The following is a 15,574-nucleotide window of genomic DNA, read 5'->3' as shown; positions in this document are numbered from 1 at the left end:
AGTGGTTCATTTTGAAAAGGCTCATATTCATCCAGTCTTTCCTTCTTTTTAACTTTTGATTTCTGCAGTTTTCTGCTCATCTGAATAACCTCTTAAAGCTGCTTCTATTCTTTCCAGCCTTTTTGTCATTTGAATTTATATATTCTTCTAATGTCTCACTTATTTTAAACATCTTTGAATGCATTCGATCTATTTTTATTTCTCTAAACTACTGGACGCCTTCTTCTGCACCAAAGCTGAAACTTGAACTGCTTTTTGCTTAACAGCCGTAAGATTGTTCCCCACCAGAGTTTTTCTTGTCCTTTATAGCTGATTCTTTCTTACGTTCTCCAGATTTATTCTTTGCTGACATCCAGGCAGTGTAGTGACTAACCAGTAACTAAACTTTACTCAGATTGTTGGTTTTACTGGCTTTTTTGTATCACTTGTGTTTTGCACAGTGGGAGAGCTCTAATTAATCTGCTTTTCAGAGTGTAGCCATCTTGGAATCTTTTTCTAGCTGTTCTTGACTGCAAGAAATACTGTGCCTTAAAGGGACAATCCCAGAGTCTAAATTTCTGACCGAATGAAACCTGTCGTGATACCTCCAAGTTGTCACCACCCACTTACTATGTCATCATCAACCCTACTCTTAGTTTCAGTTTACTTTATGCAGCCCTTTTCATTCCGTCTGGTGAGCACAATTAACATTCCTATCAAAGCTTTCAGTCCCCGATCACTGGGAAACAGTAAGGTTGTTACATTTTTGTGTGTGTTTGAGGTGGGGGTGGTTAGGCAACACTCTCAGTATTTACTTTTTAGTCAAAAGAATACAGTTTAGTGAATTCATAGTAAATCTTAGCAGTCTGTTGATGTATTCCCCTTATTCTGTAGTAAAGCAATCTCAGAATTAGTATGTATAACTATCGCAGTTTGTAGTAGCAATTGAAGTTATAAAATTCCTAAAAGGCTACTATTCTCTGAGGATAAAAAGTACACGTGAAACTAATGGGCTTTGTATTAGAAACGTACCTCAGTGGATGCGTAGTAGCATGTCCCGCCCAAACCCCACTGACCTTCCAACAATCGGTGAAAGCAAAGTAATATTCATACTGATGGCGGCATGAATATTCATTGTATATCCGTAGTTCTCCCTTTTCCTTGAGGTAGTGTGATTTTGAAGTTGGTATATTTAATTCGCAGTGGGTGAATACTTGCAGTCTTTTCCATACCACAGCATGCCCGTTTTACTTGTCAATCATTGAGGCAACACCCATTGTGTTGAAAGACAGCCTTACAAGACTATCTGCAAATATATAGAGCTGAGTATATTTTTCTGTATTATAGAGCTGAATTGTTGCTTAGATATCTGTTGTCTTACTGTTCTGCAAATATACAGAGATCAGTATATATTTTTTTGGTTTTATAATTTGCACTCTGATTCCTCATATCTCTGTTGAAACCCCCCCCCCCCTCTTTACCGCATTCTACCTAATAAACCCTTTCTGCACTTGCTTTTAGTCCTTTTTTAATTTAATTACATTTTTTCAAACTGTGTGTGGACTAATATTGCTACATACTCAAGTGTGCCAGCTTGCACTGCATGTGAATTGTTTTTACTACTGTTTTTGCTACTTTTCTGAAAAAAAAAATGTAAGCCTGTTTTCTACCTTTCCTGTAATTAGTGTTCCAGATACAGATTTGCTGTATCCAGGACTATTTGTAAGCTTCTGAGCCTTTCTGTGTTGGAGGGAAGCCTTCTAGCTTATCAGTGGGAGTGGTAAGCACTAGGTAACCTGTCTACCACACAAGGAGTGGTTCTGGCCCAGAATTTGTAGTTATTGGCCGTTTGGGCGGTCTTCCATCTCTCTTAACTTTCTGATTTGAAGGCCTGCATTTGCACTTGCTTCTGTCCTGTAACTCCTGGGCCCATCTCATTTGCTCACTCAAAAAAAAATTATCTGCTTTTACTGTATTTGTGTTTCTTCCTAGTTTGTTTTGCTTCTGCGTCGTCTTAAAAGTACTCAATTGTATTTATTACTGCTTGGTGTAACTCATTCTAAGCCTTTTAGTTTAAGCACTTGGGCTTCAGACCAGTTGTTTTACATTAAGAAGGTTTGTGGTCTGCACTGTAGTGGCAGAACAGGTAGGTTACATCCTTCTAAGTTGGGAACTGCTGAATGAGGGCTCAGTGTCTGTTATTCTAAAAGTGTATTAATTCTGGTTTAAGCACTTTGGCTTCAGGCCAGTTATTTTACATTAAAAGGGTTCGTGGTCTGCACTCTTGTGGGAGGAGAGGCTGGACTCTGCCCTTCTGAGATGGGAATTTCTGGTTAAAGGCTTATAGTGCCAGCATATTTGAACTGCTTCTTACTGAAATTGGTACACCTTGTTTGCTGTAGCATAGACTAGATCTAGGCCTGCTGAATCTAGCTTTGTTTGTATAATGTGAGCACTAATCCAGGCATTCTTTAAAGTATTAAATTGTATTTATTACTGCTTGGTAGTAACTTGATTAAAGTGTAGCTATCATTCTAAGTCTTTTGGATTAAGCACTTGGGCTTCAGACCAGTTGTTTTACATTAGGAAGGTTTGTGGCCTGCACTGTGGTGGCAGGACAGGTAGCTTACATCCTTCTAAGATGGGAACTGCTGATTGAGGGCTCAGTGTCTGTTATTCTAAAAGTGTATTAATTCTGGTTTAAGCACTTGGGCTTCAGGCCAGTTGTTTTACATTAAGAAGGTTTGTTGTCTGCACTGTAGTGGCAGAACAGGTAGCTTACATCCTTCTAAGTTGGGAACTGCTGATTGAGGGCTCAGTGTCTGTTATTCTAAAAGTGTATTAATTCTGGTTTAAGCACTTGGGCTTCAGGCCAGTTATTTTGCATTAAAAGGGTTCGTGGTCTGCACTCTTGTGGGAGGAGAGGCTGGACTCTGCCCTTCTTAGCTGGGAATTTCTGGTTAAAGGCTTATAGTGCCTGGATATTTGAACTGTTTCTTACTGAAATTGGTACACCTTGTTTGCTGTAGCATAGACTAGATCCAGGTCTGCTGAATCTAGCTTTGTTTGTATGCTTGTTTGCATGTTATTTCCCTGAAACCCTAATTCCACCTAAAACGCGGCTTTTCAGTGCTTCTGTGGATCCCTAGTGATATCTACATTGCTTACTGTACTTATTTCCTTGTTTCACTTGAAAGAAAGTTACTGTTTGTCGTTTGTGCATTTAAGTTACCTGTAACACATTGCATTTAAGTTACCTGGCACTTGCTCACTAAAGCAATTATATAAGTCAGCACTAAAAAATTAAAAGCACTACACCCTCACAAACTCCCCTTGAGTACCTTTTTCCCCATTGGTCCTTTTTTTTCAATTATAAAGGAATTCCCAATACTATTCTAGCATGTCCAAAGGTCAGTTGTTAATCTCCTCTCCGGTCCAGCTGGTGAATCTGGGAATCTTGAGGCAATGTTACAACTGCCTCATGTACACAGACAACCCTCTCCTCCTCCCAACAAATTCCAACACATGTGAGAGATGCAACCATATAGCCATACTGGAGGCTAAGCTCTCTCAACTCAGTACTGGCGAAACCAGTCAGGTGGAGAAGGAAACCACACTCACTACAATTCCAGTCTCACATAGACCTACCACGACAGCAAACCAAACACATAAACACACAAAAACATACTCGGAGGCTCTAAATAAAAATCTGCCTAAGCAGCAGAGACCTCCAAAGCAGACACCCAAGGAACCGCTACCCCAAAACAAAACACATGAAACACATAGCTCACAAAGCCAGTGTGCCGAACAGTCACAGCCCTTAAGGCTAAACAACACACCTGATACACTTGTAATAGTCAGGCACACTGACGTCCCGCTCACCAGGCTGAGCAAGGAGAAGGTCACGGTGAGCTGCCTGTCGGGCGCTAGGATCCGCCACATAACACAAGCACTCAGGTCACTCCAAGGCAAGTACAAATATGACTCGGTCATTGTCCATGCTGGTGTGAATGACCTGAGACGTACCTCCCTGGACTACATGAAAAGAGACGTAGAGGAGCTCTCTGAGCATGTAGCCCAGGCCGGTATGACCCTGACCTTGAGTAGCATCTTACCCTCACCAAGAATGATGCCACAATATGAAGACAAGATGATCAATTATAACAATTGGCTTAAGTATTGGTGTCATTCAAAGGGGATCCAATGCCTGTCAGCCTGGGATGACATGCTCGACAATTGCCACTATGCTTCGCTAGGGACAGCTTGCACCTGTCACCCCTGGGCTTTCGGATATTGGCAAAGGCTCTTGCTACCCCCGTAGTGCCTTTTTTAGGCAAGGCTCAAAAGACAAACCCACCTCCATAGGTATCACAAGGGATAAGAATCTAAGAGTAATGCTACTCAACGCCAGAAGTCTAAACCTCAAGATGCACGCACTCAAAACTCTCCTTAGCATGGAGAACATCGATATCTGTGCAGTAACAGAAACCTGGTTCAAGGCTCCCGAGAGCACCCCAGCACTACCAGGTTATACCTCATACCATGCTTTTCGGCCCCAAAACTTGGACCGAACCACAAAAGGAGGGGGGAGTATCAATATTCGTCAAAAATACCCACACTTCCAGGTTGTTGGCACAGCACGAAGCATCAGAGACTATCCATGTGCAACTAACAGTGGGTAAAACTGCCTTCCAGTTTATAGCCTGCTACAGACCACCCTCCCAAACCCAGTAACCCCACTCGGCCTTCCTGAGAACACTGGAAAATATGAAGGTCTCTCCAAACACCATTATATTGGGTGACATCAACTACCCAAACATAGACTTGGAGCATTACTCTAGCTCCAACACCCTAGCCCAAAGGTTCCTAGAATTTATAAACTCAGATGCTATGGAACAACTTGTTACCACTCCCACAAGAGGGGAAAACATACTGGACCTGATCATCACCAACATAGGGACTCTATGCTCCAGACCAGAAGTGTATCCCTCACTGGTAAGATCAGACCATAAACTAATCTCACTGGATATTCACATCCCGACTCCACCCCCTGCCCTGAAAACAGCAGTGAAAAACTTCTCTGAAGCAAATTTCACACTCCTCAAAACCGAGGTGGAATCCTTCAAAGCCCCTGGGCCTGTGGAAAATACAGTCCAGACCGCAGAATCCTTTATAAACGCATTCTATGAACACCTTCAGGAATGCATGGATCATGCAATCCCAAATAAAACCAAGACCCAATCCTCCAAAGGCAGACGTTCTGTCTGGTGGACCCCAGCCATAAACAAACTATACAATAGAAGGAGGAAGCTACTACATGATAGAGCAAAATCCCAAAAAGGGAAGGCATCTCTGATCAGTATTAGCAAAAACTACGGGCACTCATAAACTCGTCTAAGGCCAGCTTCGAGAGAAAAATTGCACAGGACACTAAGGATAATCACAAGGCTTTCTTTAGTTATGTTAGGAACCTGGGTGGGAATTCCCAGATATGCTCAGAATTAGTTCAAAATGACAAAAAATACACCGAACCCACAGACATTGCCAACATCCTAGCTGACAGGTTCAGCGCAAACTCCCCCCCCCCACACCAAAAGGGCAAATATCTATCCCAGCAGAGTGCTGCCCCCCTGACATATCAGATGCTCAAGTAAGAGCTGCCCTCTCCAAAGCAAAAAACACAGCATCAATGGGACCAGACGGTGTCCCAGGCTGCTTCCTACATGAACTCCAAGAAGAGCTAAACCCAAACATAAAACTACTGTTCAATCTCAGCCTTACTACAGGATATGTACCCAAAGAGTGGCGTACAGCAACAGTGGTCCCTCTCCATAAAGGTGGTGACTCAACGGATCTTGGAAACTATTGCCCCATAAGCCTGACTAGCTTGGTCTGCAAAGCTATGGAAAGGATCATCATGGACCTCATAAATAAAGCTATTGGGGACTTACAGACACTGGATCCTACCCAGTTCGGCTTTGTTAAGGGCAGATCCTGCCTCTTAAACCTGGTTGATTTCTTTGAAACAGTCACCAAGGCCATTGACGAGGGGAAGGTGGTCCACACAGCCTACCTGGACCTCGCAAAAGCCTTCGATACAATACCCCACTCTGGCATTATAGATAAGCTCACTAGCTTAAATATAAACCCCTATGTCACTAGATGGGTTGCAAACTGGCTCAAGGACAGAACCCACATGGTTAGAATTGCTGGAGCCATGTCAGACTCCAAACCAGTTACAAGTGGCATCCCACAAGGCTCAGTCCTGGGACCTCTCTTGTTCGGTATATATTTCTCGGAGGTACAAGCCAACACGGAAGGACTGTGGCTGACCAAGTTCGCAGATGACTGCAAACTGGGCGCCATAATAGACTCTCCAGCCGACACAAGCATCCTCCAAAAGGGCCTCATAGAAACAGACAACTGGTGCCAGAGCCATGGCCTCAAGCTAAACGCCAAAAAGTGTATAGTCATCCCCTATGGCAAAAACAAAGTGCCCACAAATTACCACATAGGTGGTAATCCAAGAAGTAATTAGGGACCTGGGGACCCAAGTTGATAGCAATCTCTCATTTGACAACCATGTGGCCAAAGTGGTTAGAAAAACATTTTATATAGCCCACCTAATCATGAAGGGATTCACATCTAGATCAGGGGAGGTCATCGTGCCTCTTTACTCATCCCTCATCAGGCCCATAATTGAGTACAATGCCCCTTTTGGGATGTACCTTACCAGACACCTGCAGCAACTGGAAAGACCCCAAAAGTACCTCACCAAGAGGATCAAAGGGCTCAAACAGATGCCATATGCTGCCCAGTTAAAGAAACTCCAGCTCTACTCAGTAGCATACCGCCTGCTCAGAGGCGATCTGTGCCTGACGTATAAAGCCATGTCCAACCCAGAATTAATGGACATGCTGCACCTCTCCTAAAACATTTTGGTTTGTTGCCATTTATAACAGATTGATGTCTCTAAATGATTACATAGATTTGAGTTTCAGACTTTTCATTTTGTATAACAAATTAATTTTAACATAAATCCTGTTACTTGAGTAACTTTTATAAGAACAATAATTAAAATTTGTTCCTATTTTTGAGCCTTTCTTCTACTTTTATTTTATTTATCCATATTTTCTCAGACTTTCATTTTGTATAACAAATTAATTTTAACATAAATCCTGTTACTTAAGCAACTTTTATAAGAACAATAATTAAAATTTGTTCCTATTTTTGAGCCTTTCTTCTACTTTTATTTTATTTATCCATATTTCTGTAGCTGGAAGGTTGAGAGTTGCTATTATTGTCTGTGGTCGATCTCTCATGTGCATGTGCGCGCGCACACACACACACACACACACACACACACACACACACACACACACACATATACACACTTTTTGTTATTTTAAATTTAATTTCTTTTCTTACTTTACACTTGCTAAACAGCAAAAGTGCTGCTTAGTGAGTGTAAAATAACTGCTCGATCAGTCTCACTGTTTACTCTCTCTCATATGTATACACACACACAGACACATGGTCTCTTCTGTTTTCACACACACACACACACACACACACACACACACACACACACACACACACTCTTCTGCTTTGACATACACATATGTATACAAACACAGTCTCTTCTGCTTTCATACACGCATTCACTCACGCAGACAGAAACATAAACACACTCATACGCATACATATATACACACGTACAATTTTTTCTGTTTATTTATTTTTTTTACACGTTAAACAGCAAAAGTGCTGCTTAGCGAGTGTTAAAGTAATGGCACCGGCAATCTTGCTTTCACTGACATGCATACATACACTTACACACATACACACACACACACACACACACACACACACACACACACATGGAAAGACTATATTTTACAGGCAAACATACATCCCCTCACAGTGATGTTGCCAAGCTTCGACTTATGGGAGCTCACTGAGCTCCAGATCCTGTGAATCAACCACCACCCTCACGCCTAACGAACTGAACAGTTTTATGAATTGCCATGTGGCATGACAGAGGAGATTACACTGAATCACTCTGCAATGGCAGTGTATATAGAGGGCCACTGAGTACTATGTGAACCTATACACATTGAAAAGAAAACAGTACGTTATATGCATCCTACCATCCCAACAATTCACTTCTAGGAATCCTGATGAAGATGGTACACTAAACGTAGTGCATCTGCAAAACTGTTTATCAACTCCACACATCTATAAATAATTCACCCCCTGTTGTTTTTGTTGTGATCCACATAATGTAATAATCATCATGTCATTAAAATCTATGTACTATCGACTACTATTCTGTTGTTTTATACTTTATACTCGCTAAACAGCAGAAGCATTTCTTAGTGAGCATGAAATAATGGCATCTGTTAAGATTTTTCTATCTGAGCTCCACTGCAGCTTGATATGCTGCTGTGAAGTGGCAGACTCGTTTTTCAGCAGGGATTACTTCAATATTAATACCCTGCTAGAGAACGTTCTTTCTCCAGTCTGAATGCGATCTACAGATCGTCCATTCTCTCATCATAAATAACCAAATAATTGTGGAGGCTGAGAAAGAGGTTATATGTATCCAGAAGGATGAATACAAATGATTGGTACAGGAGCATGAAAAATGTTGCATGGTGGAGAAAGGAGGACTCTCATAAAGGAAATGGAGATTTATAAGTAAATTACAGAAAAGATAAAAATTGATTTATAAGTAAAGGTTTTTATTGCTAGAATAGGGAACGTTAATCTTAATTGGGATAGTGTGAGTTGTAAGAAAGGTAGATTAGTTGGATTGAAAGATAGTAATGGAGTAGTAAGAAAGACACAGAGTGAGATAACAAATGTAGTTTGAGTAGATAAAGATGATGTATTTAAAAGTTGAAGGTAGGTATACTAAAAATGGAATGACATGAGATTAACAGATGAGAAGAATAGGGAATTGGAGAGAGTGATAACGAGATGAGTTAGTATTAAAACAAGTTAGCAAATGTAATGTGCCAGAGCCACCTGGCATAAGCATATAGGTTTTCTGTAGATAGTGGAGAAAGGGGGGAGCTTTTGATTTTACATGTACTGAATTAATGCTATGCAGTCTTAAGTTTGTAATGGGGTAATAAAATTTAGTTTTAGAAATGGGGGGGGGGGGGCTTAAAACTGGAGACAAAATACACTTAATATGGATTATAACATTTTTTGAAAATATAGTCTAGAATGATAGGAGGAGTAATTTATGATGGGGAGTGTGGAATAAAAAAAAGCAGATAGGCAAAGTACACTTGGTAATAAAATTATTAATTTTATAATTAGAAATTGTGTGGAAGGAGTGATGTGTGATGTACAAAAAATAAAATAAACCATTTGATAGTGTATGCCATCACAGTACATGGAAGGTATTAGATAGAGAGTTACATTTTAATTGAGAAAATAAGACAGGTTTTTGATCATACATGGAATATTTTTTTGTGAATGGGTGGCTAAGGAAAAAGATGGAAGTACAAAAGGGAGTTAAGCAAGGTGTGTAGTTTTGTTTAAATCAGTAGTAAATGCAGGTATTTGTCGAGTGTCATGTAAAGTTACACGCTGCAAGATGGGAAGTTGAAGGGAGCTTGAAAGAGACCGTTTTTATGGCATTTTCTGATGATTTAATTATTACAAATATAAGCATTAAATGAATGAGTACTAGATGCATGTGGAAGATGGGTTAAGAAAAGTTGGAGGTACAGTTACAATAGGAGGAGTGTGTTATACAAATCAAGAAGTAAGTGTTTCAGAGATAAATTTGGGAAACATGATGTCAGTAGGAAACTGTGGGAAGAGATCTTAGAAGACATTAAAGGTATTGCTAATATGTAGAGAACCTTTATTGCATCATTTAAGAAGAAGGTATGTCTTATTCATGCAAGATAAGTTAGGGTATTTAGTGGGGTAGTTGCTTTCCCAAGATTTAAGGAAAAGAGTTGTTGGAAATTGTATTTGGGATAATGTGGCGATTATGCTTAAACCCTAAAAGAAGAGCGGTGTGTACTGTTACAGGAATGAAAGGGGTAGAGTTATTTATTTAGCATTTAAATTTGTACTAAATATTAATGAAAATAGAGAAAGAAGCAAAAGATGTTTGGGGAAAGTTAAAATTTAGTTCTGTTGGTATTACGAAAAAGAAAAGATAAATATTAGAATGTCGCAAGAAATATGGGGTATGTAAATGCAGATGAAGCAGAATGTTTAAGTAAAATTAAACCGTGGACGCCAAATGGGAATGGAGGAGGAGGAATGGTGTGTTAAGGTCATGAAAAGACATTATGTGAAGCCATGTGGGAGGTTAGAAGAAGAAAGACAAGTAGTGGCAATAAAAGAGAAAGCAAGAGAGAATAAATTTTGAGATGTAGAAGAGATTTGACTTATAAAGATAAGTGCTAGATAAACTTGCAACAACTGAATCCAAACTGAGATCACAGTATGTTATAGTGCTAAATAAACTACCTGCAAAAGGGCAAATTTAATACAAACATCTTGAAAGTCTGTGTAAGATTATGTAATGTACAAAAGGTTATGGAACGTGTTATTAAAGGATTGTGTATGATTGCTATTTTTAATAAATTCAAGAAATGATATACTGTATGGGGGAATTAAATAAATAAATATTTACTAGGAACAGTGGATTATATTCCAATGGTAGCATCATAGAATATGTAGAATTATAGGGTTGACTAGGATAAAGTATGGGATTGTACTGTTGTGTTGCAGAGGTGTAAAGGCTGAGGTTATGGAAGAAAGAGTGGTGAGGGTAAAATGTAAAAAACAAAAAGTAATTTTAGGCTGTTATCTTTTGTATTTCCTGAAAGATTTTGATGTAGCAGAAAGTATTTTAGACAAATGTTAGTAAGTATAAATAGTTGAACTTTAGTATATAAATAAATCTCCCCTAAATGTTTTGATAAGCGTAATGGGATCTTTTACGTAACACTGTTCACTGGGTCATGAAATAATACTTTATATATTCATATACATCTTGCTTTATTGTGTGTGTGCGTGTGTGTGTGTGTGTGTATATAGAGTATTTTTATGGCGTTGTGGCTACTAAATGAGACTAGACTGTGTTCAGAATGTTGGTTTGAAATTGTCTACATATTGCTAGTTTTGTAGCCCTGGAAGTAAAATAGTTTATGTGCAGAATTTTGAAGCTTACCACTTGTGCATTACCAGCCCATTTAAAATGATGATGTAAAATGCAGAATCCTTGGGTTTCCGTGTTTAATCTCCTATTTTGTGCATTTATTTATTTTTTTTCAATAGCCGCTTTATTCTATGGAGCATCATGAGTGTGCTAGAGCCTCCCCCAGCACTGAATGGGTGTAAAGCAGAGACTGTGTGTTGTACAGTGGCACTCACAGTCCTTTTCAGAAAGCATACATAGACACAAACATGCACATACACAGAAACACTGCAGTCATACATGTAGGCAATTTAGAAGCTGATGTTTTTTTTTTCCAATGTGCATTTTGCCCCAGTACCACCTGACCATCATGCCTTTCTGTACTGAAGTGGAGCTAATTTGTTCCCATGCACTCGTGGTCTTGCAGAATGTTAAGAGCTATATGGTGGTGCTGTCATTCAGGCAGCCCTGAGGGCCTTATAGGTTCATAGGTTGGTACTAGGCTATCGGCCCTAGGGCCTATGCAAGCCTAGCCATAACAATTCCCTGGATATTTCTTCCCACAATATTTACTTCTCCACGCCCCTGTCAAGCAGGGTGACTGACATGATCCCCGGGGTGAATTTCCTATCTCCCATCCAATCATCAAGGTTCCTTTTGAAGAGGGCCAAAGAGGCACTCTGCTTGATATGTATGGGCAGTCTATTCCAGAGTATGGGGAGTCTCTGGGTCAGGAACCTATCCCTCCAGCATGTTTTGTTCATTGTGATGACAAGGTTTAGATCCCTGGAGCATGTGGCTCTGAGGGATTGGGATTTCTTTAAGTGGAGCATGTCCAACAGCTCAGGGTTTGACATGGCCTTGTATGTTAAGCAGAGATCACCTCTGAGTAGACGATATGCCACAGGGTATAGCTGGAGTTTTTTTAGACGGTCAGTATATGGCATCTGCTTTAGGCCTGTGATGATTTTAGTGAGGTATTTCTGTGGCCTTTCAAGCTGTTGCAGATGTCTTGTGAGGTACATACCAAACTGGGCATTATACTCTATAATGGGTCTAATGAGGGATGAGTACAGTGGGACAATGACCTCCTTTTTTCTGGATGAAAAGCCCTTAGTGATGAGGTGTGCCACATAGAAGGATTTCCTGACTGTTGTGGCAATGTGGTTATCGAAAGTGAGACCACTGTCCAGCTGTGTCCCTAAGTCTCTCATCACACTTTCGATGTTTAGTGTCCTGCCACCTGTGTGGTAATTCATGGGTACATGTTTTTTTTCCAAAGGGGATAACTATACATTTCTTGGCATGGCTCTGGCACCAGGCATCTGTTTCTGTAAGGCTCTTTTGTAGAATACTCACATCATTTGGGGATTCATTAATGGCTCCCAGTTTGCAGTCATCTGCAAACTTTGTTAGCCAGAGTCCCTTAGTGTTGGTCTCATTATAGTTGAGAGAAGTAGATGCCAAACAAGAGTGGTCCCAGGACTGAACCCTGAGGTACTCCACTTGTCTGGAGCTGGATTTGGAGTTGGCTACTTTTACTGTTTGGGTTCTGTCAGTAAGCCAGTTAGCAACCCATCAAGTGACGTAGGGATTTATGCCCAGCTTAGTAAGTTTATCTATGATTCCAGAATGGGGGATGGTGTCAAAGGCCTTGGCGAGGTCCAGATAGGCTGTGTGGACTGCCTTACCCTCATCCACAGCTCTGGAGACTGATTCAAAGAGGTCAATCAGATTCAGGAGACAAGATCGGCCCTTCACAAACCCAAACTGGGTGGGGTCTATTGTTTGAAGGTTGCCAATGTCTTTGTTTATAAGTTCCATGACAATGCGTTCCATGCCCTTGCAAGTCAGGCTTGTCAGACTGATGTGACGGTAGTTCCCTGGATCCAAGGTGGATCCTCTCTTGTGGAGCAGGGTAACTGTAGCTGTGCGCCACTCAGTGGGCACGAAGCCTGAGGTGAGGCTATGATTAAACATGACACTTAGGTGAGGTGCCAGTTCATTTTGTAGTTCATGTAGTACACAGCCTGGGATGTCATCTGGTCCCATGGATGCTGTATTCTTAGCTTTGGAGAGTGCGGTTTCTACCTGTGTGGCAGTGATTATCGGAATTTGGCAATCTTTTGGTATTGAGATGGGCCCTTTAGGGGGTGAGAGTGGGGTGAAGTTGGCACTAAATCGATCTGCCAGGATATTGGCAATATCCTTGGGATCAGTATATTTAATGCCATTCTGTTGTAACTCAGAGCAGATCTGAGCATTGCCATTTAGATTCTTGACATAACTATAGAATGCCTTGTGGTTGTCTTTGGAATCTTTGGCAATTTTATTTTTGTAACTAGCTTTTGAGGATTTTATGAGGGATTTCAGCTTCTTACTGAGGCTGGTGAGGGAGTTTTTTGCATCCTGGGATTTTCCTCTTTTTTGCAAAAGTTTCTTCCTTCTGTTGTATAGTTTGTTTATAGCAGGGGACCACCAGATTGGCTTTGTTTTTTTGGAGAAGAACATCTTGGTTTTATTTGGGATGGCACGATTCATGCACAAGTGGATGTGCTCGTACAGTGCCTTAGTGTAGGATTCTGCAGTCGAACTTCCAGATCCCATCTGCGTGGGTGTTGTGAAGTTTGTCACTTCTGACTTCAGTAGCTTGAAGTTGGCTTTGGAGAAGTTTTTAAGGAGGTTTCCGTACTGGGGGGTTGGGGTGGGATGTGGATGTCAAGGGTGATTTGCTTATGGTCAGACCTGACCAATGAGGGGGTGACCACTGGTGTGGAGCATCTATCTCCCATGTTGGTAATGACCAGGTCTAGGATATTGGAGCCCCTGGTGGGACAATGGATTAGTTGATCCAGGGCGTTGGAATTTATGAATTCCAAGAACCGTTGGGAAAAGGAGTTGGTACCTGAGTAGTTTTCCCAATTAATGGCAGGATAGTTGAAATCACCCAGTATTAGGGTGTTTGGTTGTATCTTAATATTTTCCAGTATGTTTAGAAAGGTGTAGTGAGAATCTTGGGGTATGGTTGGGGATCTGTAGCAAGCTACAATTTGGATTGCAGTCTTACCTAGTGTTAGTTGCACCTGGAGAATTTCAGATGCATTGTGCTCAGCAACTAGCCTGGAGGTGTGAGTGTTTCAGTCCTGGTTTTGTGGCCAAAATGTGTGGTAAGAATTGTAGCCTGGTATTGCAGGGGTGCTCTCTGGAGCCTTGAACCAGGTCTCAGTTACTGCACAGATATCGATGTTCTCCATTTTTAGGAGTGCCTCGAGAGAGTGCATTTTGAGGTTTAGACTTCTAGCATTGAGTAGCATTACCTTCAGATTTTGCCTGCTTCTATTTGTTACGGTGGTGGTTTTATCCTTTGAACCTTGCCTAAAAAAGGCACTATAGGGGTGGCAAGAGCTTTAGCCAGTAACCTGAATCCCAGGGGTGACAGGTGCAGACCATCTCTGGCAAAGCATCGTGGTTTGTCGATCATGTCTTCCCAGGCAGATAAATACTGGATCCCCTTTGAATGACACCAGAAGCTTAGCCAATTGTTGAAGTCAATCATTTTGTCCTTATACTGTGGTATCATTCTTGGCGAAGGCAGGATGCTACTCAGGGCTAGGGTCATACCTGCCTGAGTCACATGATCCAAGAGCTCTTCCATATCTCTTTTCATGTAGTCCAGGGAGGTACGTCTCAAGTCATTCACTCCAGCATGGACAATGACAGAGTCATATTTGTACTTGTTGTGGAGTGACTTGAGTGCATGCGTTATGTGGTGGATCCTGGCACCCGACAGGCAGCTGACTGTAATTTCCTCCTTGTTCTTCTTTGCCATTTCTGGCTTACTGCCTATTGTGTAGTTTACAGTGGCATGAACCCCACACCTGGGCAGAAAGATAAGTAATCTGCTTTACCACAGCGGCCCATAATGCCTTCCCTGTGCAAGTGCTTGTGTCGGAGTGCGCATGATTAATAATACTACCATGTGATGGCTCAGTGAATTGAATGTCTGCCACCACCAACTTCACGTCTGCATCAACCCTTTCCTCAGACAGTATGTGGCAGCTCTGCCCTTCCATACCACAGGATGGTAATGTGTAGCCTTCCTTGGCAGCTCAGTCAGGCAGTTGAGTTGTTAATTGATCTGTAGTCAACCTGGTCTGTAGTCAGGGCTTTATCCATCTGTGCTTCCAGAGGTGGCTAAAAGCTCAACAGTTTTACCTGTCAGCTTGTCTTTGGGATCTGGGAGGTAACCAGTGACCCCAACAAAAACCAACATGGGCACACAGAGGACATTCACTCTGTGGCACAGGAGGCATCCCAGACAGAAACTGAACCACACAACCAGGTGTTATGAGACAGCAATACTAACCACTGTCCTAATATATGCTTAATATGACTGTGCTTATTAATTTGTGGAAATAA

General features: G+C 41.3%; 1 protein-coding gene across 1 annotated transcript in view; it reads left to right on the top strand.

The window, feature by feature from the left end:
• NBEAL2 (neurobeachin like 2) overlaps nt 1-15,574 on the top strand; it is a 3,059,867-nt gene that overhangs the window by 816,734 nt on the left and 2,227,559 nt on the right. The window lies entirely within an intron of this gene.

The sequence above is a fragment of the Protopterus annectens genome, chromosome 3.part0 (genome assembly GCF_019279795.1).
Source record: "Protopterus annectens isolate FY-2018-M chromosome 3.part0, PAN1.0, whole genome shotgun sequence".
Lineage (NCBI taxonomy): Eukaryota > Metazoa > Chordata > Ceratodontiformes > Protopteridae > Protopterus > Protopterus annectens.
Note: the sequence above shows the minus strand (reverse complement) of the source record. Positions and strands in the feature narration are given on the sequence as shown.